The sequence below is a fragment of the Ipomoea nil genome, unplaced genomic scaffold (genome assembly GCF_001879475.1).
Source record: "Ipomoea nil cultivar Tokyo-kokei standard unplaced genomic scaffold, Asagao_1.1 scaffold3314, whole genome shotgun sequence".
NCBI lineage: Eukaryota > Viridiplantae > Streptophyta > Magnoliopsida > Solanales > Convolvulaceae > Ipomoea > Ipomoea nil.
Genome location: NW_017619742.1, coordinates 5637648 through 5658875, shown reverse-complemented (window position 1 = coordinate 5658875; position 21228 = coordinate 5637648). Strand labels below are relative to the sequence as shown.

General features: G+C 32.3%; 1 long non-coding RNA gene across 1 annotated transcript; it reads left to right on the top strand.

The window, feature by feature from the left end:
• The first annotated feature begins 4192 nt into the window (after window positions 1–4192).
• Window positions 4193–20824, top strand: LOC109169494. The gene is made up of 3 exons (XR_002052228.1): window positions 4193–4202; window positions 12253–12258; window positions 20740–20824. It is a non-coding gene; the product is annotated as an uncharacterized LOC109169494 (long non-coding RNA).
• The last annotated feature ends 404 nt before the right edge of the window (window positions 20825–21228 follow it).

Here is a 21228-nt window from a genome sequence, read left to right as displayed (position 1 = left end):
TGAGTGAAACAAAATTATAATTGGCGGCTCCGGCGCGATTCCGCCCTCGTTCGTTTACATGGAGTCAACTTCTTTAATGTCTCGCTTCCAACAGATGGTCTCGGACTATTACCCATTTTTAGGCCTTTTGCTCATATAATGCTACACAAGCCTTCCCTTGGCCTCGTACATGATGCATGATTCTCCTCATTATATAGTGAGAAAAGATTAAAAGAAATCTTCTGGAAAGGTGCTTTACCCATAGCAGGCTTACTAGAGACCAAATGGTCTTGGAATTTGCTACTTGACATAATGTATCCAAGCAAACGGTTCGGAACAATAAATCCAAGCGGTTGGCTTCCTTGTTGTGATGGTATTAAAATGTGTATACTGGAGAGTCTCTTTTACAAGCATCTTTTAACAACATGCTGCTTATACGTTTCAATATAACAAAGCCTCTCATATGATTAAGAGTAACATCAAAGAAAAAATAATTGTGACCACGGTGTCTACCGTTAAGGTCGTGGTGGGGGAATCATTTATTCGGCGTCCCGACTTCTTGATTCCCCCGGCCGAGTCCCTCAATAGGATGGACCGACCACTCCTCGCCAACCATTTTAATTTAAATACTACATCTATTTTAGATGATAATGGTTACCTCTTGTAGACCTCGATACGCAGTTTTCTTTGTTTGATTCGCTTCTAGTCCTCTTATTGGTCCACGGTACTCCGTGAACCTTCTCAATTTTCCGTCCGTAGTGGACGCTCTCCGAAATTGCTCAAACAAAGAGGCAAACGCGACCTTTTGTCACGATCCCCACAGACGGCGCCAGTGATGGTTTTTGGGTTTTCGGGCCCAAGGAGGTCCAACACAACCTTTAGCTGGAGGATACACCTTTCAATAAAAAACTTGCTAAACTAATATGAACTCGATGATTTTGACGTGGAAACCAAAAGGAAAACCACGGGCCTTTTTGGGCGGTGCCAAGCCTAACTCCACTATGTATTTTGTAGGTGTCTTTGTACATATTGTATGGCTATTTTGTATATAGAGATATTGTGTAAGAATAAAGATATTTTTGATACCGAGAGATCGAGTATGCTTCTTGATGGAATGGTGGTAGAGTCTTCCCATGTGGAGTCTTCTTCATGTGTGGAAGAGTGGTGTAGGAAGAGTGATGGAGTCTTCTCTTGTGCTCAAGAATGGAATCTTCTTCATGTGGTCTTCTTGCTTGAATGAGTGGAGAGTGGTTGTGGGAGAGTGCCCCCATGTGTGTGGATGAGTGGCGTGGGAAGGGTTGTAACACCCCAGATTTTCAAGACATTTAAAACTTATATAACAAGGATAACATCTCATTAAATCCCAAAGTATAACATAAGCGTACGGGGTGCTATGCCACACCTGGGCTAGAGAACCCAGGTGCACAGGCTATCTAACTAATATCCTCCGAAATATAAATGCATAACATGGCACGCAGGCCGAAAGGGAAACTACTCTACTTCTACGTTCCAGTCTAGCGCGCTCCAGTGCTCTAATCCTCTGTGCCTGAAAGCCAAATATATCTGTTCAGCGAGAAATGCTGGTAACCCACTCCAACGCGTTGAAATACATTACATATAGAGATATATATAGGTATACGAAAACCATTTTGAAGCATGAAGATATATCCTACGAGACTCTAGCTTTTAAAACAGGGATCGACTCAACAGATAGGGCTAAGCACAGACAGCAGTTATACCAAGCATATACAGTTTACAACAGGCAAGACAGGTAAGATAAGCACAATTAATAATCATAATCCAACATATACGATTCCCAGTATAAATCCCATAGTCACATCCCCCAAGATACTCATAATCACAACTCATCCATATCTCATCACATAGCACACTTTGTTGGCACCACAGGACCAATCGCATGCCCATACATGAGGGTCAGCACATATAGCTCTGACACGGCCCCGCAGCACCCTGCCCCGTATCGCAACACGGAGGGGTCGATCGCAACCGACCGATGAACCGCAGCTCATCATAGTTTGATCGCAACCAAACAGTGGACCGCAGCCCAAGAGTATGTCATCTGACCGCAGCCAGGAAAGTATGAACCGCAGCTCATGTAGAAACGTTTGATCGCAACCAAACGGTGGACCGCAGCCCAAGAGTGTAAATCTGACCGCAGCCAGCTTCTGAACCGCAGCTCAGGAATAACCAATCCGATCGCAACCGAATTGGGGTGTCATGCACACATAACACATAGCAAGCACATGCAACCCACATTAACACATTGGGAAGGGGAGAAAGCGTATAACAAAACCCATGCGTGATCCTTCACATACTAAGAATGGTCCTAAGGGGTTCATAGTTCTTCCACCTAGGTCAACGGGATACCAATTCAACTAGCATGCAATATATAAGACTCATAACCTACGAACGGTACCCAAAACATCAAACTAGACACGGCACGATGAACAGAGTCCGTTGGGACACCACGGGGATCAGGGAAACATCAAACGGGGAAGCCGGAGTCCCGAATGGGGGAGATTTCCAGCGGGTAGCCGGTGGGTGGGGGGCCACCCGCCGGTAAGCACTGTTCCGGGCAGCGGGTCACCGGCGGGCAGCTGCCCGCCTGCCGGCTGCCCGCTGCCGGAGACGTCCCTTCTGGCCACGGGTAGGTGGCGGGTCCCCTACCCCCACCTACCCCCCACTGACTCTTTATACACAAAACGCCCCAGGAACCATTGTAGAACCCGAAACCATGCTTAGACACTTTATAACGCAATTAACGATCAACACGTAGACAATTAACGGATCAAATACGAGAAACGTACGACACATAACCTATCATGCTTTTCTAAACATAATCGACACCCAAACATGCGATTTCCCCACCCGATACACCAAGAATAATATCATACGATACAACCTAGGGTTCTAATCACTTTTATACCAACAAGAATACGATTCGTCTTCTAATTACAAGATTCGGTAAGAATATCACATAAGCATCAAGAATGCCATACAATTATCAAGAACGACATATAAACATCAAGAACTCCACATAATCATCAAGAACACCATAATTATCAAGGATCTCCCAATATCAAGATCACCCATGGAATTATCCCATCAATCATCAATAATAATATCACAAATCATCAATACACAATAATATGGGGAAATCCTACGGGGGAAATCATAGCTATGAAAATAGGTTTTGTTGAGCCATGGGTTACCTCTTAGCCTTAATTAATTCCTTGGCTATGAAGGGTCTTTCTTTAAGCTTTCTTGCTTTCTTGATTTCTTCTAAGGGGATTCTTGGAGCTCTTTTGGGGCGGTGGGGCGTTATTCTTGTGGGAGTTCTAGGTGCCTTCTAGGTTCCCTATTTATATATCTAAGGGTCTTATTTAGGGTCTAATCCTTTTAGGATTAGGGGTTGGGTTTAGGGATGAGGGCCCATGGACTATGGTGGACCTTTTTCCCTAATTAATTATTATAATTTATTCTTTCTCTTGGGCTATGGGTTAATTACTTAATCGGTTTTAGGGGCCGTAACACGGGGTGTTACAAGGGTATTCTATGTTTTGTGATGTGGAGTACGTGGTGTCTTTCTCCCATGATGAAGCCCCCCCTTTGATCTTACTGTCTTCCCCCTTTTATAGCTAAAGGAGCTTTAGAGACGTTGGGGGGTTATTTAGTAGGGATTAAGGGTATTAAGTTGGGGGGTTAGGATGAGGTAGTTTTAATAGGATATTTACTTTGGGGGGTTATGGATATTAAATTGGGTAGTGATGGGATAGTAATGAGGTAGGCAAATAGGGTAGCAAATGGGCTAACGGCTAGTTTAGGCCGACTTCCGGGTCGAGCCGACCCCTGGGTCGAGTTGACTCCTCGGTTTAGCTCGTGTCTCTTTTGGGCGTACTCCATTTTCTTCTTGGGTTTCTCTTCTTCGTCCGGGCTTTATCTATTTTCTTCTTGGGCCCCGAGCCCACGGGGTTCACACCCCATCAATAATAATAATAATAATAATAATAATAATAATAATAATAATAATAATAATAATAATAATAATAAGATCTTCAAATTAGAATTTTAACTGTTGGGCGACTGCTTGAAAAGTGGAGTCCAACATCATGTCATCGGAACGTAGCGCTGAGCAAGTATAAGGAAATTAAGTTGAGATTAGCTATTGACTATACTTTTAATATAGTGGAAATCGGCTTTTAGTTTCATATTTGTATTTGGGATCCCGGCCTACCTTTTTCTCTTTTCTTTTTTTTTTTCTTTTTTTTTTTTTTCTTTTTAAGTGCATTAGTTGTAGAATGATGATGAATATAGTGACTATGAAATGTAAAGAATCTTTCTCAAATTTCTTATCAAATTCCCTCAATTTCTCTTACATTTCATTAATTTACAGCAAAAATTACATACCCAAAAATTCTAAACCCCACCATCAAAATCGAACCTATAATTAAACATGCTAATTATTTTGTCATGATTGAAAAGAAAACATGCCCAATCATCCTTCCAGGTTATGTTGGTTAGTTTTAGAGTCTAAACTAAATATAGAATTTTCACCATAATTCCAAATTAAAATTGAAATTTACTCTACATTTCTTTAATTTTAAGTAAAGATTGATAATTTAATCCAAGTCAATGGTCAATAATTAAGAAGATGTTGTAAGAATATCATAATAGAGAATAGAGAGATAGGGAAGGAAGGCCAGTGGTGTTTCTCATTCATCGGAAGAATTCATATACAAAGGTATCACCAAATATAAGGTAATAACAATACATATAAAAGGTAGTCACCTATCAATTACAACTACTACCATATATATAATAATGTCCATATTAATATTTACAACACTCCCCCTTGGACATTATTTGACATGATCCTGCCTTGTAAAAATTTGCTAGGAAAACCCTGTGGGAAAAACCTAGACAAAATAGTATAAATGTATATATATTCATGTCTCGTTAAAAACTTCACTAGGAAAACCTCGTGGGAAAAACCTAGTTGAAGAAAATAGTACATGATATTTGTAAGAACATATATTGTACTGATTGCCTCATTAAAAACCTTAACTTAAGAAAACCCTGTGGGAAAAACTAAGTTAAGGGAAAAAGAGTACAACCAAAACCTTCAGGGCACAATCGACATAATCTTCAGGATTTTGGGGTTTGTCAACTTAAGCAATTATTTTGCAACTTTTCCCCATTTACATTACTATATCATACTCATGTCTCGTTAAAACCTCAATAGAAAACCCAGTGGAAAAAATTAGTTGAGGAAAAGAGTGCATGATGTATGTGTATTCTTGTTTTAGATTAACTGCCTCATTAAAAACCTTAGATTTAAGGAAAAACCCCGTGGGGAAAAACTTAACTAAGGAAAAGAGTACAACTGTTAGTCATCTAAGACCCAATCTTCAGGATTGATTCATGTAAAATGATACTTCCCCTCAAGATAACAATCTTTAGTTCCCATACATTAAATTTCTAAACAGTATAGAGAAATTTTGTAAATAAATATATACAACTGTCAATTGAATAAATATACTCTATAATAATCTCGTGACTTTTCTGGAGTTCACGTGGTATAATATTGATATCATAATATCTAGTCAACACAATCTTCATTGACCCTTTATGGAACAATGGGGGTAAATATAGTACATCCAGTTTTGGGACTTGGCATTATGGGATACAAAAATAATAGCCAGTACCCAAGTAGCCCATTGTATATTGATTTGTCTAAGTATCCAATCAAAATCATATATTGGCTAACTGGTGTATAAAAATTTCTTCAAAGAAAAACTCGATCTTCAAGTCGAGATAATTCTTAGCTTTCCGAAGCTTTTGTTTCAAAATCTCCGTCTTTAGATATGGGCTGACATCATCAAGCCCTTTATATATTTCATTGATGTTTTCCACCATCAATATTGACTTAGATAATAAATAATAAATAAGTTCATTATCAACCCTTTATCGAGCACACAATGGTACATATTATTCCTTCAATGATGATATTAACTCCATTCGCAACCCTTTAAAGAGTAAATATAATGACACTTAAATTCTCATTTCGGGGATTATAAATCCATCAGGAATTTCTCAAATTAAATATTAACTGCATATCTAAATTTATTATTATTCTGCCAATAATATTACGTAGCGGAACTTAATGCCATTCATCGTGGGAGAGTATATTTGATTAAAATTAATTAAGGGTCTCTGCGTGAACCCATAGGCTACAAACTCGCTTCATATCTTATCACCTCGTTATTCTTGTTTTCCTTCCACACCATTTGTAACCTACAGGGTTAATACCTCAATGGTGTACGAAAAGAATATATTAGCGAGTTGAGCTGTATATGTCTTTAATTGCTCTCTTTATACGTTAATCAATCTAGGCACTTCTGGCACCTAGTTCTGGATCCAGATTGTCATATAATTTGAGCAATTTGAAGGCAATTGTATTGTCGACAACTTATAACATTTTTCAAGAATTTCTCCTATATTTATGATTGTTCATGGCAATATTTAAGTCAACCAGATTCTAGACATTTCCCAAAGATATTTTGATCTGGTTGTTCCGCATCCCTAGTATTACATTTGTTTGGTGCACCTATAATTTTACTAGGGTTTTTCGTCATCTGGACGAACGTCTGCAGGACATAATTATTCAAACTATTTCAAGAGTGACAATGTTTATTTACTAGATCTAGTATTATGATTCTTAACTTTTACACCGATAGATCTCCTACACCTCTGGCGCCAAGGAGTATCGGTAGATATATTTGGTCCAAGTTGGGGAAATTATATGGGACCTAGTCACTCTTATATGATCGGTATGATCAATAGATGTATTTGGCAGATTATTTGCTAATATCGCAAATAGAGATTATCTTATGAACTTCCAGTTCAATCTAACTAGTACATGGATTTTTAATAATGAAGATGTTTTCATTCTATGAAATTTCTTGGCATTCCATTAAAATTTAATCTATTATCTCCCCCTAATGCCAAGAAACAATCTTCATTAAGTATGTAGTCAGCGTATCTGTTGATCCCCTATAATGGGCTCTGGGTATTTAAACAGCAGACGGAGGTATATAGCCCATAGAGATACGCTTGAGGTGGTGATACAATAAAATGGACTACATACTAAGACTAGAAACGCAGATCGGGAAATGTTTAATTCTACCACGTACTATGGAGGAATAATTACAATATGCAGTGAGTTAGATTTGAATTAATACAAATATCCTCAAAAATAGATAATTTGGTAACTTCTCATTCACTCATGCTCTATAAAATACTCATGTGGATAAGAAATTGTAATATCTCACTCATGTTTGCCCTCAGTGACCCAATTGGTCATGCCATAATTAAAAATTGGATCTCTAAAATGTAAAGATTATCGCAACACAATAAGTTCTCAAATGTATATGAAATTTACCATAAGTGGCATATAAAATCATATAGGGCAAGCATACACATTGAACAAAATGAGTGAAACATTCGACAATCTTAGGGAGATTAAATGCCAAAAGAAGTATAAATGTTGAAAATTATCAAATATTAACAATTTGTTTGCATCAGGCAAACCAACATGATGTTACTCACTTTTGGCGGTTAAGCACATAGCATTCTTGCATAGTAGCATATCATTAAAAATAGAAATTGTAGACTTCATTCACGAGTCATGAGTCATTGGTTACTCAAAGAACTATTACTGGAGTACAATGTGACTATCATAAATGACATGCAAGATAACGAGTGACAGATAAATTAGCGTTCTAAGTTTACCTTCTGGGCAAAACTATATTAAAAAATTAGGTACTATCCTTTTGTTTAAATACTCAAATTTGAGATTTATTTCAATGTCAAAGACTCGTGTGAAACAATGCTATAATAAATTAGCGCAGCCAATAAACTTCAATTTTGGACAAATAACAATTGACTTTTAAATCAATACCAAGTCAATTTTATATTTGGGGAATTTGTCTTAGTGCTATTATCATATAATTAGTGCAATACATTCGCCTTCGGGGCAAAGCTATATTCAATATTTATGTTATATATCACAATATTTAGACTCATATCATCTAATTGATATCACAAGATCAAATTAAGGTTTAGCAACGACAGGTGCAACCTAATAATGAAAATCATATTGAGAATTCATGTTATTATCTCATTTATAAGTTGCATGATGAATCACAATAGCTATGGCCTATAGCAAATAATTAATTGCCAACAAGAGAAATAACAAATTCTCTTATATGAGCCTAATCGAGAGATTATAGGCTAAAAATTAATTAAAGATAAGCATATTCAATATGTGATATAATTGTCCCTTGTGTCATGGACACCAAAATCTCAATTAAGTCATGCACATCTACTTTAAACAAAGAGTAATGCATGACATGAAAAGAGAGATTCTATTAATTCATAAATTAGAAAATAAAATGAGAGAAGTACCGTTCGCCAAAGGATAACGAGCACATGTTCACTGCCGGGCCCATTCATTCCTATTTCGGAGAGTCAAAAACAGCACTTTTCCAAGCAAGCTCTCATTTTATCTCATAGTTTCATACAAGTATGAAAACATCACAAAATAGCAAGATATACAAGCTAAACTGAAACTTGGTAGAAAATTTCAGAATTTTGACCTGGATTGCAGAATTTTCTGGAGAAAAACGGTAACACATTTTGGCACAAAATTTTGCATATAGGTATTTCAGCAAGTCTAGAACGTACATGAAAAATTTCATGCCAATCCAAGGTCTAGAAGTATTTTTTCCAAAAATATTTCCAACACTGCGTCAGGCAGAAAAATAACTGGCAGCACACTGCCAAAATTTTACAGAATTTACTGGAACAACCAAAGCATATTTTTAAGAAAAACTTTTATAGACATCAAATATCACAAGTCTAGGTTCTCCAGAAAAATTTCAGGCCAAAAGAAGTTCAATAGGTATTTTTCACGAATTTATTTTTCAAACTGCACCGATCAGAATTTTCCAGGCATGCCTCTCAAATTTTATGCAAATAAATTCAACACATACTCAAGAGGTGCATTGTAAAAGCTTTGGTAGGCATGTAGCGCAAGGTATTAAATAGGCATGAAAACCATTTAAAACTTGAATTGATCACTCACCACACTTCATATTTCAACTAAGCAGCAACAATTACCAATATCATCAATCAATATCTTACTTAAACATGAATAAGTAATGAGAGTTTATGAAAGAAAGCTATACAAAATCAGCATACTACAGGATGCAAATGATACAAATAGAAGCAGTATGCCAAGGCAATCAATCTCATATAAGCCGTATGTCAAGACAATGATACAAATCTACATACACATTTTAGCCAATAAATCTAATCATGCATTCTTGGGGCATGTTATACTGCACAAATCGTCCAAGAAACGACATCTTAATGTAGAAACATAACTGTGATTTAAAATATAACCTTTCTTGCTTAAAAGCTGTAATTTGAAACAGTATCATGGGTTACAATTGTGCATGCATGACTTTCACAAACATTATTATTGATCAAACACTAGATTGCATATTTGCATCCATAATTTTTGTGGCACAGACAATTCCAAAACAAGATCTTGAGTTTGTACACAACTTTGCCAATAATATGCATATTCTTTACGTGAACGGTATGTTTATTTTCTAATTAACATTCATAATGTTCAAATTGCCAATAATATGCATATTTCACATTGTGTTTTGAAGTATATGCTTTAAAATATACGTGCAATTTGTATTGATACAGTATAAATGTTAAATATGCTTTTCATTCAATACATGAATATATACGCAACACAAGTTCACTTAGCAGAACCTTAAACACAACCTTTTGATTCAATTAATTATTTCCGCTTTCAGAATAGCATGTAAATTAAAGATTAAGATTTACGGTGCTACTAATTTCTAAACCTCTCCACACAGACATACTACTGCATATATACATACACACACATATATGCACACACAGGGAGCAAATATAAAGTGAGAAGGAATTGTACGTATCTGCAAGACGATGAATTGCATTGGGTTGGTCAATGGCGAATGAAACGGACGACGTCGTCTTGGCGATTTCCGATCAATAATTCCGTCTCTCTGACACGATCATGGAGGTGGGTCAGTCGCCTTCAGGGCGGCAATGATCGTCTAAGACCCTCCAACCCCCAGAAAAACGGTCGCCACCATCAACTTGTCGATCCGTGTCGCGAACCCGTCTTTGGTCGCGGGAAGCTTTTCCGGTGATCGGAGGAAACTGTGGGAGACGAGGATGGCGTTGGCCCAGGGGTGGTCGCGGCGGACTGTCTCAGTGGTGAAGGCTCAGGCTGTGCAGAAAAAGCCGCAGACGACGTCCGCTCTATAGAAAGTGAGCGACAGTGATCTCCACCGGAAAAACGACTTCGGACGATCGCGATAGATCAGCTACCACCTCCGATTGTCCTTGCAAAGTCTCCATCGTCGGAACTGTCTCCATAGTCGAGGACTGATACGCGATCGAAGGGATCGCAGCAGGTTAGTTGTCGATCGGCCAACTGATATTGGCGATTATGCGGATTAGTGTTGGAGAGGATCCCGGACAACGGCAGACCACCATTGCCCCCCTGGAGCCTCCGGATCGCGGAAGAGGACAGCGTAACACCGACGGCGCAAGTCGGACAGAATGTCTCGAACATCTCCCCAGTCTCCGGTTCGCCGAGAATATAGAGCAAAGCGTGTTGTAAGAATATCATAATAGAGAATAGAGAGATAGGGAAGGAAGGCCAGTGGTGTTTCTCATTCATCGGAAGAATTCATATACAAAGGTATCACCAAATATAAGGTAATAACAATATAAAAGGTAGTCACCTATCAATTACAACTACTACCATATATATAATAATGTCCATATTAATATTTACAACAGAAGACAAATATTTGGACATTTCTACTTGTTTCTTTTTCACAAGCCCTATCCATGAATGTAAACCACAAACACAATCATTATTGTGTGGACCATGGTCCACACAAGTTGTATGGACCATATTTTGTCTACTATAAAATAATGTACATTCAGTACAAAAATAATGTACATTCAATATAAAAATAATGTATATTGTATACAGGGGATATACATTATTTTTGTTCTGAGTGTACATTATATTGTATAATGTACATTCAGTACAAAAATAATGTACATTTAATATATTAAAAATGTGCTTTTTGTTATGGTCCACATAATATTGTGTGGACCATGGTCCATACAATAATTTGCCCCTTGGCATATTATATATTATTTAATAACTAGATAAGGACATGCATCTTCAAAGAATATTGTTAATATTTATCATATTCTTTATAACCGTGTGGAATAGTGAATGTTAAAGATGGGTCAATTTATCGATATTGCCACACTCACTATCTAGTTACAGTTGTGGGATGATAAATTCAGGAGCATATATGAAATGTAAAGAATTTTACTCAAATTCCTTGTTTTCACATTCCCTAAATTTTATTTCTATAATTTATTTAATTAAGATTAATTCAGATTTCAGTTTAAATTTCGTTTATTTTTCCCATCTAGAATCCAAGAGAACAGAGATAGAGTCCAATAAACTAAAGGTAAAAATTTGTCTGAGACTGGCCGGGTCGGGTCGGGGCCGAGTCAAAATGAAAATGTAATACCTTTTTTTTTTTAATGGAAAGGTACATATATTAATTCAATAACAAAACCAAAATTGTAATACTTATATGCACAATTATAATATTAATTATGAATAAAATATTTATTACTTAAATAGTAAAATGTAATATCTTTATGTTTTTATTTTAAAAGTATTACATTTTTCCTCAAAAATATTATATTTTCCCTTATAAGTAACAAACACTTGTCAACATTACTTATTAGGGAAAATGTAATACTTTTGATGGAAAATATAATACTTTTACATCCAAATGTATATGTATTACATCTTTTCACAAGAGTATTACATTTTTCCTTATAAGTAACAAATATTTTTATTCCTGATCAATATTACATTTGAGCATATAAGTATGACATTTGCATGGTAATCCGACTCAACCCGTCACACTCAAGTGTAACCCAAAATTAAATTATCGTGAATGGAAAAACGCAACCATACGCTTTGTAGAAGTTATTCACCCACTGGTCAAATTTTACTGTGGACTATGGTCTATGCAGTAGCGCGTGGATCATGAAATATGTATCATTTTAATTACACTTCAGTTTCGTGTGACAATATTGCTATGTTTTTTAGTTTCATTTTCTCTCCACACATGTTTTATTATAGTAATAATAAAGTATCATTTTAATTGTGACAAGCACTTTCTGTTTACATGGCATCTTTTTGGGTTCTCTTGAGGAAAGGTCACAGGATCGAAACCCAGTGGTGGAGAAAGTGTAGAATAGACAATAGTACCCAAAAAAGTTAATCATTTTAATTATACTTTAATTTTATTAGTATAGAATAGATACTACCTTATAAACTACCTTATAATAGAATCAATAGTACCCAAAAAAGTATCATTTTAATTCTACTTTAATTTTATTTGATAATATACATTATTGCTTTACTCTATTTTTTTTTTCAATTTCCACGCACACTAACTTAATTATAATAAAGTTGAAGTATTATTTTAATTTTTAATTGCACTTCAGGTCATTCGGCAATTTATGTTATTTTATTGCCCTAAATTTTTTAGTTTCATTTTTCATGCACACCAATTTCATTATAACAATACTAAAATATCATTTTAATTATACTACAGTTTCATGGACATCTTCAATGTAGAGTTGTAGACAATGTACTGTATGTCTTTTCACAATTTCATTTCTACTTCTAATATATATAAGAGGGATTGGCACTGTTACTAGTCATCAGGTAGAAATCTAGTGTTCTGAATATGTCAAGTTTGAGTAATTAATGGGTTAGAAAATAAGAACATAAATACTTTTAAGATATTATAATTAAAACGACATCATTTTTTTATATTTTATTTTTAACAAACGATTGATCTGTATATCTACATTATATATATATATATATATATATATATATATATGTATATATATATATATATATATATATATATATATATATACACGAAACCTACAAATCTAATAAGAGTCAATAATGTTAAGCCCTTAACTGGAACAAAAAAATGTCGGTAGTAGTTATTTTTTAAAATGAATGGTTCATATTATTTTGATTTTAGTATTTTTTTTAATGATTTTACTTATTTACACTCTATTATATTATTTTCTTCCCTTAAATAACCCTAAATTTCGTTAATATAAACTTTAGTAACGAAATATTCTGTTAACTATTTATTATTCTTACCATACTCATTAATTTATATAAGAAAGGTCATAGGTTCGAACCCCATCCCAATTAGAGTTGACATAATTGTTAAACATATATTATGAATATGTTAAAATGTATTAAAAATATATAATATAAAATTTAACATAAACTTTGGTCAAATAATTAGCCCGACTAAATACCTAGCATTCAAAGTTGAGCATCAAAGATTATAAATCAGGAACTTTAAAAATCATTTGATTTTCTTTATTTTTTTTAAAAAACAAATGTCGATAATTTTTTTTTTTTTTTTTTTTTACGTTTAATTAATCTTCTTTTGATTATTTAGAACAAAACTTAATATTTCAATTATGCTTTTGCATTATTGGAATGATTTAGGTAATTATGGTATTAATATTTTTTGTATTTTTTATAATGGTATAATTGTACATTAATTTACAAATATTATATTATTATACTATTATTTTTTTATCGGACAAAATTTTTCTTACATCATTGTCAGACCCGCGCGGCCTAACTAAAAAGTTGTTGTTCATAATTACAATTGCAAATGTACTCTAAAACGGTATGACCATTTTCCAAATAATTGACAATGTTAACATCCTACTAGCTCCAATTGAACAAGTTTACACATCAGAATTTGATCAATGCATGAAAACTTCTAAAGAAATTTGTAAATTAATTTTACTATATCATTATAACAATATCTATTGTAACCATATATTTTGAATTATTTATTATCATCCTCTATTGACAACAATTGTAGCAATTGTCATTGACAAACTCTCGAAACAATTTGTCTCACCAAGGAATGGGAATTAAAAAAAAAAAATCATTGATTTCATTATTGTTGATGAAAAGTAACTACAATTTGTCCTCTACGACACTTTATTACTCTTATTAAATTAAATAAATTAGTAGGTACAACAAAAAAATAATACATATGCATTTAATTAATTTAGAATTACATGTCTATAATGCTTTATTTATAAAAAACAATATTCATTATAAAAAAAATGAAAAGAAATATAATTTCATTAGGTATATTATCTTTATTTTCTACAATTCAAACATTTCTTACCTTAAAATTTATCCACTTATTATATTCACTACATTGTCCATTGTCTTCTTTTTACATTCTCTTGTAATTAAAAATCAAAGTTATAATACAAAACATGTTATATATATATATATATATATATTTATTTATTTACCATGTATTTTATAGAAATATAATAAATATTAATATTTTGTTCAATATTTTCACATGAAAATCTACGACACACATCTCACAACAAATGAAACATGTAGGGGAAAAACTACCAATACTAAATATCAATAGGTGTTTGTAAGATAAAGAGTTCATATTACAACTAAAATCTCAGTCATATACACAGCAAGACAAATCTAAAGTTTCATACACCATAATCTCATTGCATGATGAATCCCTCTATGCTACCCCCAGTAACCTAATTGCACATGACACACTACTAATTTAAAAAAAAAAAAAAAAAAAAAAAAAAAAAAAAGAGGACATGTATTGAAGATGAAAATAATGACAATGCTACCCAAAAGAGAATTAAGAAGAATTACAGAAACTTAAACTAAAAGTAGTATTTATTTAGACTATTTCTATAAGACTAAGTATTTAGACTAGCGTTATTATAAAGTTGCAAGCATTTATTTTAGTGACAAACTGACAATTATAATCAATCTCTCATATATTATCTTGAATTTGTATACTTTAATTACCGATTTAAATAAAAAAATTCAACATTTATTTACCTATTCATAAACAACTCCTATATAATATTGCATTGATATACTTTGAAATACTTATGTAAAAATAATCATTGGGCATTATCTCATTCGCGCAAAGCGCGTAAAAAACTAGTGTATATATATATATATATATATATATATATATATATATATATATATATATATATATCTACTATCTACTATCTACTATCTACTATCTACTATCTACTATACTAATAAGAGCCCAAGAGAGTTAGGGCTATAATGGGTAGAAAAAATGGCGGTCAATTTTTTTAATCAAATGAATGGCTCAGATTGATCAGATTTTAGTTTTTCCTTGACATTTCCTAATTTATCCTTAATGAATATGATTATCCGTTAACTTTTCCGTAAAATATTATCTTTTTCGTTAGTTTCTGTTAGTTCACCGTTAACTTACTCATTGATTTTAATAAGAAAGGTCTCAGGTTCGAACCTCATCCCAATCAAATTAAAGTTGGCATAATTAGTACTCTATTTTACTCTTATTAAATTAATTAATTAATAATTTAGTAGCTACAACAAAAAAAATATATGCATTTCTTTAATTTAGAATTATGTGTGTACAATATCTTTATTCAAAAAAAAAAGTATTCCTTATCAATAATAAATTAAATAAGAGAAATAATTTCTTTAGTTATATTGTCTTTATTTTTCTCAAATGTAAAAATTCTTTACATTCAAATTAATCAATTAATTATATTCACTACATTGTCTTTTATCTTTTTTTGTGCACTATTTTTTAATTAAATATCAAAGTTATAATACACAATAATGCTATATATTTATTTACCAAGTATTTTATTAATAGCATGACAAAATTAAAAATTAAAAAAAAAACATAATTAATAAAGCCAGTCATATTAACTACTTGAGGGATTTGTTAACAAAGAGAATATTCAAATCACACAACAAATTGAAGTAAGAACTACATAGCAATGTCCTTGTTTGATAGCAGTTAGCAGTTAGTGTTAGCGGATTTGACCAGCAAATTATATCAACGGTTGAAAAAAAGATATTTAAAAAAATTAGCCATTTAGATTAACATGTAAAATGACTTAAGGGTATAATAATAATAATAATAATAATAATAATAATAATAATAATAATAATAATAATAATAATAATAATAATAATAATAATAATAATAATAATAATAATAATAATAATAATTAATATTATTAATATTATTATTATTATTATTATTATTATTATTATTATTATTATTATAATTGTTATAAAAAATAAAAAAATATATATAATTAAGTCAATCATATTAACTACTTAATTGGGAGATTTATTGACAAAAAAGAGTATTCAAATCACGCAACAAATTGAAGTGAGAAACTATCTCGCAATGTCTTTGTTTGGCAACCAGCAGTCTCTTCAATTTTAGTGTATATTTAATATTTTATGCCCTAATTTTTATTTGCTCTCCCTTATTTCCCGTATTTGATTTCAACCATACCCATACAATTATTTTATTTACAATTATAATCAATCTTGACTATATTATCTTGCACTTGTAAACTTAGAATTACCTATTTAAATATGCAAATTCAAGATTCAATTATCTATGCATGAACAATTCCAATATAATCTTGCGTTGATATATTTTATAGTACTTATTTAAAAAAAAAATATTGGGCATTATCTCAATCGCGCAATGCGCGTAAAAAAACTAGTATATATATATATATATATACTAATAAGAGCCAAAAGAAGTTAGGCCTATATTTGGTAGAAAAAATGTCTGTCAAATTATTAAATCAAATGAATGGTTTAGGTTGTTCATATTTTAATTTTTCCATTAAATTTCCAAATTTATCCTTGATGATATGATTTCAATAAGAACGATCTTATGTTCGAACCCTATCACAATCAAAGTTCCTTTAAAATTATATTCTCCGTTAACTTACTCATTGATTTCAATAAGAAATGTTAGGTTCGAACCTCATCCCAATCAAAGTTGACATAATTAGTACTCTATTTTACTCTAATTAAATTAAAAATAATTTAGTAGCTACAACAATAAATAATGCATATGCATTTCTTTAATTTAGAATTATATGTCTACAATACCTTTATTCAAAAAAATTATTCATTATCAATAAATTAAATAAGATAAATAATTTCATTAGTTATATTGTCTTTATTTTTCTCCAATGTAAAAATTCTTTACATTCAAATTCATCAATTGATTATATTCACTACATTGTCCCTACAATGCCTTTATTCAAAAAAAAAATATTCATTATCAATACAATAATTAATTAATGAAGAGAAATAATTTCATTAGTTATATTGTCTTTATTTTTCTATAATGTAAAAATTCTTTACATTCGAATTCACCAATTGATTATATTCACTATTGATGTGAGTCAAATTGTGCATATTTCTTGTATTAGTTTGTTAATATTTGTTTGTATTAAGTTCATGAAAATGTCACTTTAAATACATATTCCATTGTTTTCTCATTAAGATATGGTTTACACTTGTTTTGAATGTTTTACGGTGTTTGTTAGTGTTTTGGAACCATTTTATGTCAAGTGCAAGAGCAGTGGATGTTCTAGGACGAGTTTGGAGCCGAAATGGACCAAAAGTGCACGACTTAGAGGATTCGACGCTTCGAGCCATTCCAAATATTCCAGTAGGGTGGCCGTTCGAAGCTTAGCAGACTCGACGCGTCGAGAAATTCCAGTAGCGGTCCGGAGCGAGGAGTTGAAGACTCGACGCGTTGAGTCATGTCTCGAAGTGTCGAAACGTCCCATCCCAGTACCGAGAAAAGCCGACGCCTCATTCTCGATGCGTCGAGCGGGCTGTTAGGCCGATTTTCAGCAGCTTCCAAAAATTGGTGGAAATTTCCTATTTTGTCCCGATTTGACTCCCGCTATAAATGGGTGCCTTCCTCAACCCTATGTCAGATTCATGCTCAATTTTGGAGACAAGAAAGAAAGAATTGAGAGCCACAAGTTGTCTTGGGAAACAATGAGAAAGCTAAGGAGATTTGGGAGAATCGCTTGGTTTAATCCTTGTACTCTTTTGATTACTTGTAAACTCTTAATATTTGCTATGTATTGCATGTTAGCCATGTGTGGCTAATTTACTTTAGAGATTCATGGGTGAAAGTATTTATGAACCTTTGTGCCTAGTTCTTTAATGCTTTAATATATTATAATTTGGGTTTTAACTTGTGTTGCAATTGCGTTTTATATTGTTGTTGCTAGTAATTAACGACCGTAATTACTTGTTTCATAGCTTTCTTTTGTGTCACAACGGGAGTTGGACATAATTTAGGGCACACACGATTGCACTTAACTGTTGCACCTTGGGAGAGGGCAAATATGTTACGTAGTTTAATTATTGATATGATTGTTGCACATCGGGAGATGGTAGTAATTAGAGATTTATTATGAATGCTTGTTCTTTTTATTTTTGGGTGTTTATATCAAGGGAGTGAATATTCACTATGGTTAGAGATTACGGGAGTAACTCTATACCACCTTTGCATTCTCACACTTGTTGAACCCAGATGTTAATATTGTTCTTGAGTTTGGCACTAGGTGATTAATCAACCATCATGTCTTTCGTTAGGATTAGTTTCTCGTGAATAAATTAGTAGCTAGTGCTTAATACCCCGCTTCCCTGTGGATTGGTAACCCGATACTCCAGGTATTATTTGTTTGAGAAATATACTACATTCAACAATATTGTCCATTATCTTTTTTTTTACACTATTTTTTAATTAAAATATCAAAGTTATAATACAAAATAATGTTTTGTATTTATTTACCAAGTATTTATTACTACTGTAATACCATAAAAAAAATAGTTAAGCCAATCATATTAACTATTTGGGGGATTTGTTGACATAGAGAGTACTCAAATAACACAACAAATTGAAGCGGGAAACTAACTCGCAATGTCCTAGTTTGGCAATCAGTGGTTAGCGGTTAGCGTTAGCGGATTATGTAAGAAGTTAGCAAATAGCATATTATATTATCAGGTTTGACCAGTGAATTATATCAGCGATTGGTAAAAAAATATTTTAAAAAATTAGCTGTTTAGATTAACATGTAAAATGACCTAAATGGTATATATATATTTCATAATAATAACAATTATTTAATAAAAGAAATTAAAAAATTAAAAAAAAAACATAAGGGTTAGTTTTGCCACTTTTCCCACATCGGTGGTAAAAGTGGCATAGGAGCCTTGAGGCTCCTATAAAAGGAATCTCAAGGCTCCAATTTAAACATTGAGCTTGCCCATCCGTTGATGGGCAAGCAGTGAGCCAACCAAATTGGCTCGTCGCGTTCAAGGAGACGAAACGGCTCTTCCATAGTAAACATTTTTTTTAAAATACATGTATGTTTTAGGGAAATCTTTCTCTAAAACGCTAAGTGAAAATATTGCGAATTGCAGTGTTTATATTTTCAACGGTTTGGAGCAAATTGTTGGTTAGAAAAAATGAGTTAGGCCTATAATGGTTAGAAAATATGACAGGTCAAATTTTTTAATCAAATGAATGGCTTAGATTGATCAGATTTTAAATTTCCCTTGAGATTTCCTAATTTATCCTTAATTAAATGATTATCTGTGAACTTTTCTATTAAATATTATCTTCTCCATTAATTTCTGTTAGTTCACCGTTAACTTAATTATTGATTTCAATAAGAAAGGTCTTAGGTTCGAATCCCATCCCAATAAAAGTTGGCCTAATTAGTACTCTATTTTACTCTTATTAAATTAAATAATAAGGATTAATTTAGTAGCTACAACAAAAAATAATAAATATGCATTTCTTTAATTTAGAATTATGTGTCTACAATGCCTTTATTCAAAAAAATTATTCATTATCAATAAATTAAATGAAATTATTTCATTAGTTATATTGTCTTTATTTTTCTCCAATATAAAAATTCTTTACATTCAAATTCAATTATATTCGCTACAATGTCTTTATTAAAAAAAAAATATTCATTATCAATAAATTAATTAAGAGAAATAATTTCATTAGTTATATTGTCTTTATTTTTCTCCAATGTAAAAATTCTTTACATTCAAATTCATCAATTGATTATATTCACTACGTTGTCTATTATCTTTTTTTTGTGCACTATTTTTTAATTAAATATCAAAGTTATAATACAAAATAATGCTATATATTTATTTACCAAGTATTTTATTAATACCATGAAAAAATTATAAAAATATAATTAAGTCAATCATATCAACTACTTGATGGATTTGTTGACAAAGAGAGTATTCAAATCACACAACAAATTGAAGTTGGAAACTATCTTGCAATGTCCTTGTTTGGCAATTAGTAGCTAGCGGTTAGCGTTAGCGGATTTAACCAGTGAATTATATCAACGGTTGGTAAAAAGATATTTGAAAAAAATAGCTGTTTAGATTAATTAACATGTAAAATTATCTAAGGGTATACATATATTTAATAATAATAATTGTTTTTTTTTAAATAATAATAATAATAATAATAATAATAGTAATTTAATAAAAATAAATAAAATTTTAAAAAAATAAAAATAATAAAACATACGGAGAGCCGAACGTTCTGCTCCCCTTAGTTTTGCCACTTTTCCCACATCGGTGGGAAAAGTGGCATGGGAGCCTTGAGGTTCCTATAAAGGAGCCTTAAGGCTCCAATTTAAAAATTATCCTGCGGGCAAGCAATGATCCAGCGAAGCTGGCTCTTGTTATTCAAGGAGTAGAAATGGTTCTACAATTTTAACTTTTTTTTTTTTTTTTTAATATAGAGGTGTTTTGGGGAAATCATTCTAAAAAATGCTAAGTGAAAATGTTGTAAATTGCAGTATTTGTATTTTTAGTGGTTTGGAACAAATTGTTGCCCCAACCAAACACTTTCTTTAGCATTTTGATCTTTGGGTTACATCATATTTACTAACCGTCCAATATCTTTGGGTTACATTATATTTAAAAATTTTAAATTTTTACTACTTCATCTAAATTCCTTAAATTAGGACACCGAGCAAAGCACCTAAAGGACTGGTACCGTTGATTCATTTATTGATCTCTATTTAAAAAAAGTTTAACGA